The sequence below is a fragment of the Elaeis guineensis genome, chromosome 2 (assembly GCF_000442705.2).
Source record: "Elaeis guineensis isolate ETL-2024a chromosome 2, EG11, whole genome shotgun sequence".
Lineage (NCBI taxonomy): Eukaryota > Viridiplantae > Streptophyta > Magnoliopsida > Arecales > Arecaceae > Elaeis > Elaeis guineensis.
Genome location: NC_025994.2, coordinates 49,353,917 through 49,368,021, shown reverse-complemented (window position 1 = coordinate 49,368,021; position 14,105 = coordinate 49,353,917).

The following is a 14,105-nucleotide window of genomic DNA, read 5'->3' as shown; positions in this document are numbered from 1 at the left end:
GAGAAAGGAGCTTCTCGCATCTTTCTCCCTTGATTGAAGCGGTTAGAGCGTGCCCTAGCTTCCACCATTCTTCTCAAATCCATCTTTTCTCTCCGCCAAAATCCCTTTCCATTCTCTAGTGACCCTCCTTCTTCTCACCCATTTGATCTTCCGAGTCTCTCTGCCTGCTCTTGTGGTGAGAATGGCCTCAAAGATGAAACTCCCTCAAAGAAGAAAATCAGTCCGTGAGCTGGAAGAAAGTGTCCGCAGGAAAAGGCAAGCTGCTCAGACCTCCACTGCATCCATTCCGGCTTCAGTATCTGCTCCAGGTCCCTCTCAGTCTCCCCTTAGCCCTGGCAAAATCCCTCTTTCTGACAGAAAGGTAGAAACCGGCAAGAATGTGGATTTCAGGTTTTTCGAAAAAGAGGGTTTCACCTTTGGATCAAAGATCAAAAATCAAGGTTGGGGTTTTTACTGTTCTCTCAAGGAAGTTACTTATGTAGACTTGGTTAGAGAGTTTTATCTAAATCTGCATTATGGCAATGGAACAGTAACTTCTACAGTTAAGGGAGTTGATATTTGCTTAGATCCTATTAGTTTGGGAGAGATCCTACATTTGCCCTGTGAGGGATATTCTTACATGGAACTCCCAGTGAAAGAAGAGGAGATCAATGTAATTTTAGGAGGAACCTACTCGGGAAGTCTGAATAAATTAGAAGCCAAAATCTTGTCAATTGAAATGAGAATCCTACATCAATTAGTGACAAAGCTTTTCTTCCCGAGGAGTGGTAGGCATGACCTCCTTTCTGATCGAGATATTTGTATAATATTTCATGTGATCACTCAAACCCCCCTAAACCTCTCTGCTTTAATGATTGAGGCCATGAGAGAAACACTGAACAGATCCAAGGCACATCTGCCTTTTGGTATGGCCCTCACACTGATTTTCAGGAGGTTTGGAGTCAGTTTTGAGGGGGAGGCATCTGCTAAGCTTTCTCATGCGACACCATCAACCAACACACTCTGCACCGCATGGGATTCACTAAAACTGATGGTGGTTGGATCAAGGGTTCTGAGGAGAGAGCTGAGGATAGAGTAGAAGACAGAGCTGAGGAAGAAGGTCCCTCATCTCCTCTCCATGACTTCAGGGCAGTATCTCCAGATATCCAGTTTGTTTCAGACCCAGAGGCTGGCCCTTCAGAGTTCACCAGGAGGCACACACCAGTTCAGCAGCCAGACAACAGAGCACCTTCCTCAGAGTACAGATTGGCTGATGATCAGATTGAGCAGATTTCTCAACGTGTGGCTTCCTTGCTTTCTCGTCAGTGGAGCACTTCTACATTTGCACCGGGATCCACATCATTAGATTCATCTGATCAGACCTTGATTCCCCATATCTCCACTGTATTTCAGTTGATCTCAGATCAGTCTGTTCGGATTCAGCAGCTCGAGGATTGCATTTTGAGACTGACTGGGAGAGTTCTTGACTTGCAGGGGCAAGTCTTAGCTTTGGCCCATCCTCAGCCACAGGAGAGCACTATTGAGGTCACAGACCTTATTGCGGAGGCTGGCAGGCTCAGAGGTGCATTGGAGGGTGGTTATGAGTTATTGAGGAGAGAGATCAGAGGCTCGAGTGAGCATGCATCTACTCAGTTCACTGCTCTACTTCAGTCTGCTTCAAGAGCACTGAACGTTCTTGATTCCATCAGGCTCACTCTTTCAGTCCAGTCTTGGCCTCTCAACGTTCTCAGCCTCCAAGTTCATCTTGCCCACCTGCTCGTGCCAGCACCTCCACTCGTGGCAGAGGTAGACGGGGTAGAGGACGTGCTCTTGGCCGTGATCCATCATCTCCCCACCCATCTCTGATACATCTGATTCTGATCCATAGAGTCATGTGTTCTACTAGATCCTAGGTGTTAGTCTATTGTTCTTTCTAGGATCTGTATTTTGGGCCATGTAATGACATTAACTAGTTGACTTTTATATTATGAAATATGTATTGAAACAACTATGGTTTTAATCATCTTTTAACTATATATCTACTTTTGTAATGGTATCAATCATCTCTCGATTATATATCTTCTCTTTGTATCATTAATGTTGCTAATTCATATCTACGGTACTCAATGGCATATTTTGTTTTATGATTGCTGTATTCAGGGGGAGTAAACATTAATGATTAGCACAAGAAGTTTGAAGAAACACTAAAGAGAAAATTATTAAAAAAAAGAGGGGGAGTTAATAATGTTTGATGATGTCAAAAAGGGGGAGAAATTAAAGAAAAATTAGAGAAAAATATCAAAAGCAGATTATTAAATGACTTCAAAATAAAATGAGTGAATTGGAGAAATTAACAAAATGGCTAACAAAATGAATGAATGTTTAAGCAAAGCAAATGAGCAACTTAAAATTACTTCTTAGACAGCTCTGAATACTTTAAATTTATTCTTAGACATGCAATATACACTTAATTAACTGCTCTAATACTAAATTAAATATCATGAGAATGAGCAAATTTCAAATGCAACTTGCTCTGATACTAAAACTAAATAATCAAATAAGAATGAGCAAATTTTCAAGATTAAAAACTTGCTCTGAGCATAGAATTAAACTAATTCAAATCTAAGAATTATGCTTTTCTGATCAAATCAATTTTCTCTGATACCAAAATCACTTAATCAAATGAGCAAATTTTTCAAATCATTAAGCAATGGGCAAATTACTTATGCAAATGGGCACATGTTTCACATGCCAAAAGAATCAATCTTCTTTTCAAGCAAATGCACTTATTAAGTTGGTAGTAAATCTCCTATTTATCTTCAAACTACCTAAATGCATTCATTCCTTTGAAATTCATGATCATTGATTCACATAAATGCTTTTGTTCAAATTTTTGTCATCATCAAAAAGGGGAGATTGTTGTTCCTAGATTGATTTTGATGATTACAAAGAAGTTAAAGGGGTACTAATATTTCTCACTTGAAAAAGCTTTTTTGCTCCTCAAGGGCAAAATGATAATTTTACCAAAACCCTGATTTGATGATATCAAAAGATAGAACAAAAGATTTGTGATCCAATGGTGAAAATTTTATTAATTTTAGACTTGTATGTTGAAAGATATGCATGATTGAAAATCATGAGTCGACCCATGAGTCGACTCATGGCACATGAGATGACTGGCACGCTGAATTTTCTGGCCGGCATAGACTTGGCAAATCCTGTGAGTTGACCCATGAGTCGACCCCCAAGGCATGAGTCGACTCATGAGTCGACCTCTGCGGGTCTTTTTGCCAGTTTTGCAGAACAATGAATCCTGTTCACTTCTGTGACGTTTTTCCACAGAGGTCGACCCATGAGTCGACCCCCAGGCATGAGTCGACCCATGAGTCGACCCTGTGATGGGATTTCTCCGCAACGGCTAGTTTTTAACCCATTTTAAGTACTTTTAATGCTCATTTAATGCGATCTAACGGCTCTTTTTCAGCTAGAATGTTTTCCTCTATTTCTTAAAGCTATAAAAGGAACAAAAAGGTGAAAAACAAAGGAGAGAACAAAAAGAGAAAAAAAAGGGATTTAAAGAGCATTCAAGAGAGCATTGAAGAGTATTCAAAAAAAAAAAAAAAAAGAGAATTTGAAAAAGGGTTTCTCAAGCCAACTTTTCAGCCCTAATCAAGAGCTCATTCAAAGCTTTCAAGAAGCCTTCAATCCAAGCTCACCAACTCCTCAAGCGCTCAATCAAGTCTCCATCCACCTTGAGGAAATCCAAAAAGGGCTTCTTCTTTTAAGTAAAGTGTATTTAAAGTTATATTCGCTCATTGAAGGAGCTTTTTTTTGTGCTTAAGTGTGCTATAAATTGTTATACTCAGTTTGAGTGTTTGGTTTTGTTTTGGAAGGGTTCCAAAATAAGAAAAGGTTGATCGGAACCTTAAATCAGAGTGTATAGGGTTGGTTTGTACCCGGGAAATAAGTGAACTAGCTTGGGATAGCTAGAGTCGGAGTTTCCGACGTTTGTATTCGGGTTGAATACAAGATTAGTGGATTGGAATTCCCAAGTAGGAGCTTGGGGAGTAGATGTAGGTGCAAGATTGGCACCGAACCACTATAAATCCTTTTGTTTGGTGTGTGTCTAATTGCTCTTCTTTATCTCTCCATTATTTTCTTGCATTATTGCTCTTGCTTTTAGCCTTGAATTAATTCTACTCACTCTATCTATTTAGCTTTATCAAATATTTCTCATAAGTCATTAGTTAAGCTTAAAATTTTTAGAAACCCAATTCACCCCCCCCTCTTGGGTTGCATAGCTGGGCAACATCTAAAAAATTCAAGATCTAGTACCCAACCAGATCAGGCCTGGACCAAGGTCTTTCAATTTGTAGATCTCGAATCGGGGTGTTTTAGATAGAGAAGAAGATAGATGGAGACAGACCTTGCAGATCTGTCCTGCTGCAGCTTTTCTTGTAGATCTGTTGATGGAGATCTCACCTGCGCCTCAAACGACCTCAGATCAACTCCAGATCTGAGAGGAAGTTGTATCAACCTCTTCTCAAAAGATTTCAGATCCTGGACCTGATGCTTGGGTGGCTGCAAGAGAGGAGGGGAGCAATCTGGTTGGCGGCTGCAAGGGGGAAGGGGCTAGCACCTCCTTGCTTTTCTTTCCTTTTTAGGACCTGGCGGCAAGAAACCCTAGGGTTTCTTGCTCCTGGGGCATGGAGAATGGCTGGAGAGAGAGGGAGAAGAGAGAGAGGGACTTGGGAGAAAGAGTCTTGTATTCCCTTGGCTTAATCAAACCTATACACAGTACATGTATATATAAATACAGGGTCAAGTGACCCAAATCCAAAACTCCCTTGACCAAATCTATAGGAGATTAGGTTAACCCAAGCCCATGTACACCCATGACTCGACTTAATCTCACCTATCCTGGGTCCAGACCTGGCCCATAAAGAGTTGGTCCCTTGAGGCCCACATAACCTAGACCTCAAGAACTCGAAAGGCCCACAGCCTTTCAACCTAGGATCTAACTAGCCCTAGAGCCTCCATAAAGCCCTCATGAATGATGGACCTTGGCCTTAGCCTTGGTCCCCTGGGCCTTGGGCACACCACCTGGATCACAACACCTAGCTCGTAATCTCAAGTTAGAGACATGACAATTAATATGGTATCAAAGCATAAGTAGATAAATTATAACATATAGAATCTGACATAGGATGAGTGTAGATAGGTATAGATCTATGATGATTATAGTTTAAATTATCTTCATGATTTTTTATTAAACTTTATGATCATGAATAAAAGATCACTTAGGAATAATGATTCAGAGGGTTTGATATTTGATTGGCAATCTGTGGATTATGTTATGATTATCTGACTTAGATCTAAAATAATGGTGAGAGGATGAAGGTGTTGGGATGCATAGGCGATTTCATGTATGTATTTTAAAATTTTTTTGAATAAATTACAGCAAAAGATATTTAGATTAATCAAATTAATCTAACATGCATATGATCTAATCATCAAATCAACCTGTTGGATATAAAATACCCCCAGTCAAAGTTTATAAAAGACCGACCTTTCCAGGACTTTCCGGCTTCCGACCTTGTGTGGCGCCTCTCTGAACCTCCTCGATCGTCCGGACTTCTCCGACAATGAGCTTCTGCATTCATCTATCGGGCCACTCCAAAGGCTCTCTGGGCCTCACTATCAGCCAACCTTCTACAGTAATCAACTATTCTCCGAATCCCTTCTGAACTTCTTCCGATCGTGGACGACCCTACTCCGAACTTCTTCCAGACTTCGTCAATATCCGAGCTTCTCCGACAATGAGATTTCTACAGTAACCAGACTCCATCCAAGTTTCTACGGTGGTTGACCGCCTTCCGAATTCCAACCGAGCTCCTGCGAGAGCTGAACTCCCACTGCAGGTGGTCTACACTGGATATCTACTGTAAGCGAATTCCACTCGAGCCTCTACTGTAAATGAATTTCTTTCGAACTTCTATTACAGGTAGACTTCAGTCGAGCTTCTCCATAGCGGATGGATTCCAGACGAGCTTCTACAACGGGACAGGCTCCACTAGCCAGGACACTACTCCGAGCTTCCACGATAACTGATCCTCATCCGAGCTTCTGCAATAAGCGACCTCCTTTCAGCCTTCAGCAAGAACCGGACTCCATCCGAACTTTCATAGCGGATGGATTCCGAACGAGCTTCTATAACAGACGGGCTCCAGCGGCTGGATTTTTACAACGGCCGATCGCCTCCAGATCTCCCAGACTCCTCCAGTGGATGAGCCTCCCCAACGCCATCCAAAGTCCACCGTCGGTCGACCCTCCACCAGATTCTTCATGAAACCGAACTTCTTCGGTGGATAATCTTCAGACGAGCTTCCCCATCAGGTAAATCTCAGATGGACTTCTCTAGCAATTGGACTCCTACCGAATTTTGCCAATAGAAAGTCTTCATCCGAGCCTCTACAGCGGATGGCTCCCGCCTGTAGCATCAGCACCCAAGGCATCCGACAACAGTAGACTTGTCAGCAACCTCAAAAACATCCGAGCTTCTCCTAGATCGATAAAATAGAGAGCCATTCTGCTCCATCAGACATCCCAACTGAGCTCCAGCCAATAGATCCGAACTCTCTGGCAAGCCACGATAAGGGCCACTACCTTACTCCACTCCCTAGCAAGTCGTGACAACGGACACCACTCCACTCTCAGTAACAAACTCCACGTGGCCCTGAATGGCCCTTGACGCCACTACTCTCCATAACAAACTCCGTGCGGCTCTGAACGACCACTATCAGGCGATTACAGACGTTGCTGTCAATCAGTTATGCTCTCTGTCTATAAAAAGGGATCCTCAGATATGTTCTTCTCTAAGCTCTAAACTCTATCTTAAAACTCTGCTAAAATTTCTGCTCGAGCACTCCATTTCTGTTGAAGCAGAGTACTGACTTGAGCATCGGAGGGTCTTTTCAGAGCACCTCCAACTCTGGTTTAGACTTTCCTTGCAGGTTTCGACGGCGGCCGCGGTCATCCCAGCTCCAGCTTCTTCGGCTTCGGTGAAATTCTGCACCAACAGAATTGACGCTAGAGGAAGGGGCCTGTGTCTTCGCAGTACCCTTGTTCTTAAAGGAGTGCTCAACGGGACTGTCTCCGATCATTTTCTCCGACATCCTCTTCTCCTTCTCCTTCTAGATTTCTACCTGATGCTTCCCTGAAAGGCATCCACGGCCTCCACAGCCAGATCTCAGTGATCTTCGCAAGACCCAGCCTCGTCTCCAGCTTCCCAGGCTCCTCCTCCTCCAGCAACGACGGTCGACAGATTCATCCGACGTTGGCCTGAAGGTAGGGAGGATTGATCGAGGGCCCTGCCACAATCGGAGCTGCCAAGGAGGGAAGAACAGCCTAGAGATCGATCTCCAATCAGGATCATCAACACCATCTCTGAAGGGCCCCGGAGGGGAGCGGCCAGTGGATCGATCGGACCGCTCAAGCGGTAAAGAATTGAAGGACCTATAACCTTTACTGAAGAAGATGCCCGGGAGATCCAATTCTCCCATAATGATGCGGTTGTAGTTTCTTTAAATATTGCTGATTATGATGTACGCTGTATTCTTGTTGATAGTGGAAGCTCGGCCGATATTTTATTTTACGATGCATTCTCAAAATATCCATCCCTGATGGTCGGTTAGGGCTGATTAGCTCCCCGTTGGTAGGGTTTACTGGCGATGCTGTGCCAGTGGAGGGAGTAATAACTTTGACTGTAGTTGCAGGTTGGTATTCAAAACAATCTAGAGCGCTAGTGGATTTCCTGGTAGTGAGGGCGTCGTCTGCCTACAATGCAATTCTCGGCCGACCTGACCTCAATGCCCTCCGAGCTGTAGTATCGACCTACCATCTGAAATTAAAATTTCTTACTAGCCAGGAGATCGGAGAAGTCAGAGGAGATCAAGCCCTGACAAGACATTGCTATAATATAGCCCTACAAAGAAGTGGTCAGCCTGACCCCTATCCGGTTGATGGATTGGACACCCGTGATGACCTGACTGAAGAATAGGGTGGGCCAATGGAAGATCTTGTCTCAATTCCTTTGAATGATGGGAATGAAGAGCACGTTGTGAAGATCGGTTCCAACTTGGAGAAAGAGGTGCGGACACAGCTTATCAATTTCCTACAAAAGAATGCGGATGTTTTTGCTTGGGTTCTGTCGGACATGCTAGGGATCGATGCCGAAGTTATGGAACACCGTCTGGCTGTTGATCCCAAACACCGACTGATGAAGAAAAAAGTTCGAAGTCATGCATCGGAAAGACAAATGGCAATAGCCGAGGAAGTTGATAAACTCCTGAAAGTCGGGTTCATCAGAGAGGTCAACTATCCAAGCTGGGTTTCCAATGTGGTCCTGGTTAAGAAGGTGAACGGTAAATGAAGGATGTGTATAGACTTCAAAAAGCTGAATAAAGCCTGCCCGAAGGATAGTTATCCTCTACCCAGAATCGATCAATTAGTGGATGCAACCTCGGGCCACGAGCTTCTCACTTTCATGAATGCGTTCTCTGGCTACAATCAGATCAGGATGGCGTCAGAGGATGAAGAAAAAATTACTTTTATTACTAACCGTGGCCTTTATTGTTATAGGGTCATGCCTTTTGGCCTAAAAAATACAGGGGCGATTTATCAGTGGCTAGTAAACAAGATCTTCGGAGGGCAGATCGGCCGCAACATGGAGGTCTATGTAGACGATATGCTCGTAAAAAACAAATCCTCGATGAACCACATCGCCGACCTTGAGGAGACCTTCAGCACCCTTCGAAAATACAAGATGAAGCTGAACCTAGCCAAGTGCACTTTTGGAATAACCTCAGGAAAATTTCTAGGCTTTATGGTATCGGGGTACGGGATCGAGGCAAATCTGAAAAAGATTCGCGCCATCCAGGAAATGACCGCCCCAAAGTCAATAAAGGAAGTTCAACACCTTACTGGGAGAGTAGCGGCTCTAAATCGCTTCGTCTCAAGATCGGTCGAGCGGTGCCTACCTTTCTTTCAGACCCTCAAGCAGCCGAAGAACTTCTGTTGGACTACTGGATGTCAGCAAGCATTCGAAGAGCTGAAGAACTACCTCGAGTCATCTCCACTATTGGCAAAGCCTGAGCCTGGAGAGGAGTTGTTCCTATACCTGGCGGTCTCCCCTATGGCCCTCGCAGCAGTTCTGATTAAGGAAGAAGCAAAAATTCAATGGCCGATCTACTATATAAGTCGAGTATTGAGAGACGTCGAAACCAGGTATACCAAGTTAGAGAAACTAACTTACGCCTTGTTGATTGCAGCTCGAAGGCTCCGACCTTACTTTCAAGGACACACCATAACACTGCTTACCAACTAGCCGATCAAGGTGGTTCTACATCGAGCGGATGCCTCTGGGAGAATAGCGAAGTGGGCAGTCGAGCTCACGAAGTTCGACATCGACTATCGACCTCGACCGATGATAAAAGCCCAGATATTAGCAGACTTCATGGTGGAATGCACTATCCCGAAAGAGGCCGAACTTGGACGAGATGAGGCCGACAATCCAGGGCTCCAGCCGAACTCCCCTGAAGAAAGAGCAGATCTCCCTGATGGTTTTTGGGCCCTCTATGTGGATGGTTCCTCCAACATGTCAGGCGTAGGTGCGGGCCTGATCTTGGTCAATCCAGATGGAATTATCATGGAGTATGCACTACACTTTGAGTTTCCTATGACAAATAATGGAGCAGAATATGAAGCTCTGATTGCAGGACTAAAGGTCGCCAAAGAATTAGAAGTAGATCAGCTTCAAGCCTACAGTGACTCTCAATTAGTAGTGGGGCAGGTCAGCAGAAATTATGAAGCTCGAAAGGACAGTATGGCCAAGTATCTCGAAAAGGTAAAGGAGATCATCCCTACCTTCGACAGCTTCGATATCAGGCAGATCCCAAGAGTAGAAAATACTAGGGCTGACCTTCTCTCCAAGTTGGCTACACTGGCTCCAGCTGAACTGCCTAAGAAAGTCTTCTTCGAACTTCTGAAGCACCCAAGTACGGAAAAATCACAGTTTGTGATGGAGATCAGCCATGAACTCAGTTGGATCGACCCACTGGTTGCATACCTCAAGGATGGGATTCTTCCTCCTGATGCAAAAGAAGCTTGGAGGCTTAGAAACCCGACTTCCTGATATATCCTTTATGAAGGCAAGCTATACAAGAGGTCATACTCTTTGCCCCTCCTGAAATATCTCCGACCTTCTGAAACCGACTTCATCTTGAGGGAGGTACATGAGGGAGTCTGTGGAAGTCATCTGGGGGCCAGATCTTTATCCCACAAGCTACTCTGACAAGGCTATTACTGGCCTACCATATACCACGACTCCGTCGAATATGTCAGAAGATGTGATCGGTGTTAGAGATATGCAAATATACAAAGGCAACCTGCCTCCGAACTTACACCATTGAGTGCCCCATGGCCATTTGTGCAATGGAGGATGGATATTCTCAGACCTTTTCCCATGGCATCCGGGCAGCGGAAGTTCCTCCTGGTGGCAATAGACTATTTCACCAAGTGGGTCGAAGCTGAACCTTTGGTAAAAATCACAGAAGCTAAAGTGCAGGACTTCATCTCGAAGTCAATTGTTTGTAGGTTCAGCTTACCCAGAACCCTTATTACTGATAATGGACGACAATTTGCTGGAGCAAAGTTTACTGAATTTTGTGAGGACCTAAATATCTCTCATAACTTCACTTCGGTAGCCCATCCACAGGAAAACGGCGAGGCCGAGGTGACTAACAGGACTCTGTTGCAAGGAATCAAGGCGAGACTTGAAAAGGCAAAGGGAACTTGGGCAGATGAGCTTTATCATGTGTTATGGGCATATCAAACTACTCAGAGATTGTCCACAGGAGCAACCCCCTTTGCCTTAGCCTTCGGGACAGAAGCCATGATCCCGATTGAACTCAAGCTTCCATCGGTGCGAGTCATGGTATTCGATGAGCAGTGCAACCCACAGGATCTCAAGGCCAACCTCGACTTGTTAGAAAAAAAGTGGGAGACAGCTCAAGTTTGGATGGTGGCTTACAAGTAGAAAGTAGCCCGCTACTATAATTTCCAGGTCAAAAGCAAAGCCTTCAGAGCGGGAGATCTGGTACTATGGTGAGCCGCTGTCTCACAACCTCAGAATCAAGAAAAACTTACCCCGAACTGGGAAGGCCCGTATGAAGTCAAGGAGGTAGTCCGGTCTGGAACATACTATCTAAAAGAGCTCGGAGGAGCAGAGCTTCCGCGACCATGAAATTCGAAAAATCTACGAATGTATTACCAATAGCTTTGCCTTCAATAAAAAATTTCATATTTGCATATTTTTCTTTTAGCATGAGCTTATAACGACAGGAAGTAACTCCCTCATACAATCGAAATTAAGCATGTTAGGAACAGGAGGAGAACCTCATCCTAACATGAGCAAAGTCGAAGGCCCGGTTACTTAAAGACCGAATGGGGGGAGAGGCCTTTGCAACGGCCCTTATGTGCCCCCACAGCCTTGTTAGGAACAGGAGGTGAACCTCGTCCTAACATGAGCAAAGTTGAAGACCCGGTTACTTAAAGATCGGATGGGGGGAGAGGCCCTTGCAACGTCCTTATGTACCCCCACAGCCTTGTTAGGAACAGGAGAACCTCATCCTAACATGAGCAAAGTCGAAGGCCCGATTACTTAAAGACCGGATGGGGGGAGAGGCCCTTGCAACGGCCCTTATGTGCCCCCACAGCCTTGTTAGGAACAAGAGGAGAACCTCATCCTAACATGAGCAAAGTTGAAGGTCCGGTTACTTAAAGACCGGATGGGAAGAGAGGCCCTTGCAACGGCCCTTATGTGCCCCCACAGCCTTGTTAGGAACAGGAGGAGAACCTCATCCTAATATGAGCAAAGTCGAAGGCCTGATGACCGGATGGAGGGAGAGGCCTTTGCAGTGGCCCTTACGTGCCCCCACAGTCCTGTTAGGAACAGAAGGAGAACCTCATCCTAACATGAGCTGAAATTCACTGTCAGAAACAAGAGGAGAACCTCATCTTGACACAAACAAAGACCCAGTCGATCAAGACTGGATGGAGAGGAAAGCCTCCTCAACGGCTCCTCTACGCTCTCACGATCCCATTAAGAGCAGAGGAAAAACCCTCACTCGAACACAAAAAAAGGAGGGAGATGAAAAGGGAAAGCGACGAACTATACCAGCGACAAATGAAAAACAAACTACATCAAAGACACAAGGGACCTCGTCTCAACGAGGAAGAATACTCCTATCAAAAACCCTCAGTCGCTAAGAGGGAACTCGACACGGGCTGAGGAGAAATTGACTTCCTCAAAGTAACAAGAAGTTCGGGTCCCCGAGCTCGAGCACCGGAAGGAAGTGTCAAACTCAAATGGCCTCGAAAAGACCTACAGTCATGAACAAAAAAGGCAAATCAATACGGCGACGATCGAAAACCTTCAAACAACGTCAGCATCGAACAAGACAACAGATAAAAGAAATTCGATAAACAACGACTCAAAGCAAGAATAGATGAGGAATTACAAACAACACTGATGCCAAACAAGATGGAAGATAAAAGAAGTTCGGTAAACAACCACTTAATACAAGAGTGGACAAGGTAATGGAAAATTTTTTTTCATTTCATTAGTGAAGTGTACATTACAATGCTTTGAAGGCCAAAAAAGAAAAATGACAAGAAAAGAAAAAGAATACATGGAAGGATAAAAGATAAAAAGATAAAAAAAAGGGGGATCCAAAGAAGCTCAGCTTCTTCTGACTTCGAGCTCTCAGTTCCAGTCCTTATTAGATTACTTTGAGTTTTTGACTTCTTCCTCCAGTTCCATCTTTCTCAGCAGCATCTTCCAGTATATTTGGTGGAACTGCCAGCTTTCGCCCTCTGACTCCCGAAGCTTCTTCCTTAGGATCTCGGACTTCGCCTCGGCATCTTTGACCATCTGCTGCTCGTGGACCAGCTGAATCTTCAGCCGCTGCAGTTCGGCCTCCTCCTGCCCAAGGGCCATGGATAATTCTTCCATGGTCCCCCCTCAAGGAGCAGAGCTCGTCGGAGCCTTGTGCAGAGGTGGGCTGGACTCTCTCAGACAACTCCCTCTGAAGGCAGGCAACTTCATCGGTCACCGTCTTGAGCTCCCTTCGATAGTCCTCTATTTGCCCGCACCAGCTGACCTCGTCCTAACATGAGCTGAAATTGATTATGGCAGGAACAGGAGGAGAACCTCATCCTGACACAAATGAAGATCTAGTCATTTGAGACTGGATGAAGAGAAAAAGCCCCTCAGCAAACTCCTCTACACCCCTACAATCCCGTTAGGAGCAGAAGGGAAAACCCTCGCCCTAAACACAAAAAAGAAGAAGAAAAAGTGACAAGCTATGCCAAAATAATAATAATAATAATAATAATGAGCGGCATCCGAGGTTCAGGGACCTTATCTCAGTGGGGAAGAAAACTCTTGTCGAAAATCTCCAGTCCCTAAGAGCGAATCAATACGTCGATTACAGGAAGAATCTTCAAACAAAGCCGACGTCGAATAGGACAGAAGACAAAAGAAGTTTGGTAAACGACCACTTAATAGAAGGACAAGGTAACGGAATTTTTTTTTTTTCATTTCATTGGCAACGTACGCGTTACAAAGCCTTTGAAGGCAAAAAAAAAAGAAAAAAAAAGGAAAAAAAAAGCTTTAAGAAGCTCGGCTTTATTAGATTTCGAACTCTCGGTTCCAGCCATCGTCGAGGATTACTTTAACTACCTGACTTCTTCTTCCAGTCCCCCTTTCGGATTAACAATTACTCCAGCATTATCTTTAAAGTACATGTAGATGTCATCTTTTCTGCGCCAGGGCTTTCACTGCCTCACAATGACGGCTGGCATGACCTTCTTTCTGAGGTCAGGTTTTTCCTCACAATGACACAACACCGGGAAGCACTCACAGTCGAAGATGTGCCATAAGCACGGGCTCTGGGCGATCAAGGCGAAATACGACCAGATCTGTCTCTTCTACCCTCGCCTTCTTCGCCGACCGAAAGTTGCAGCGCCTTCCCTCTTGTGGGCTTTGAGACTCCTGGCTAACATCC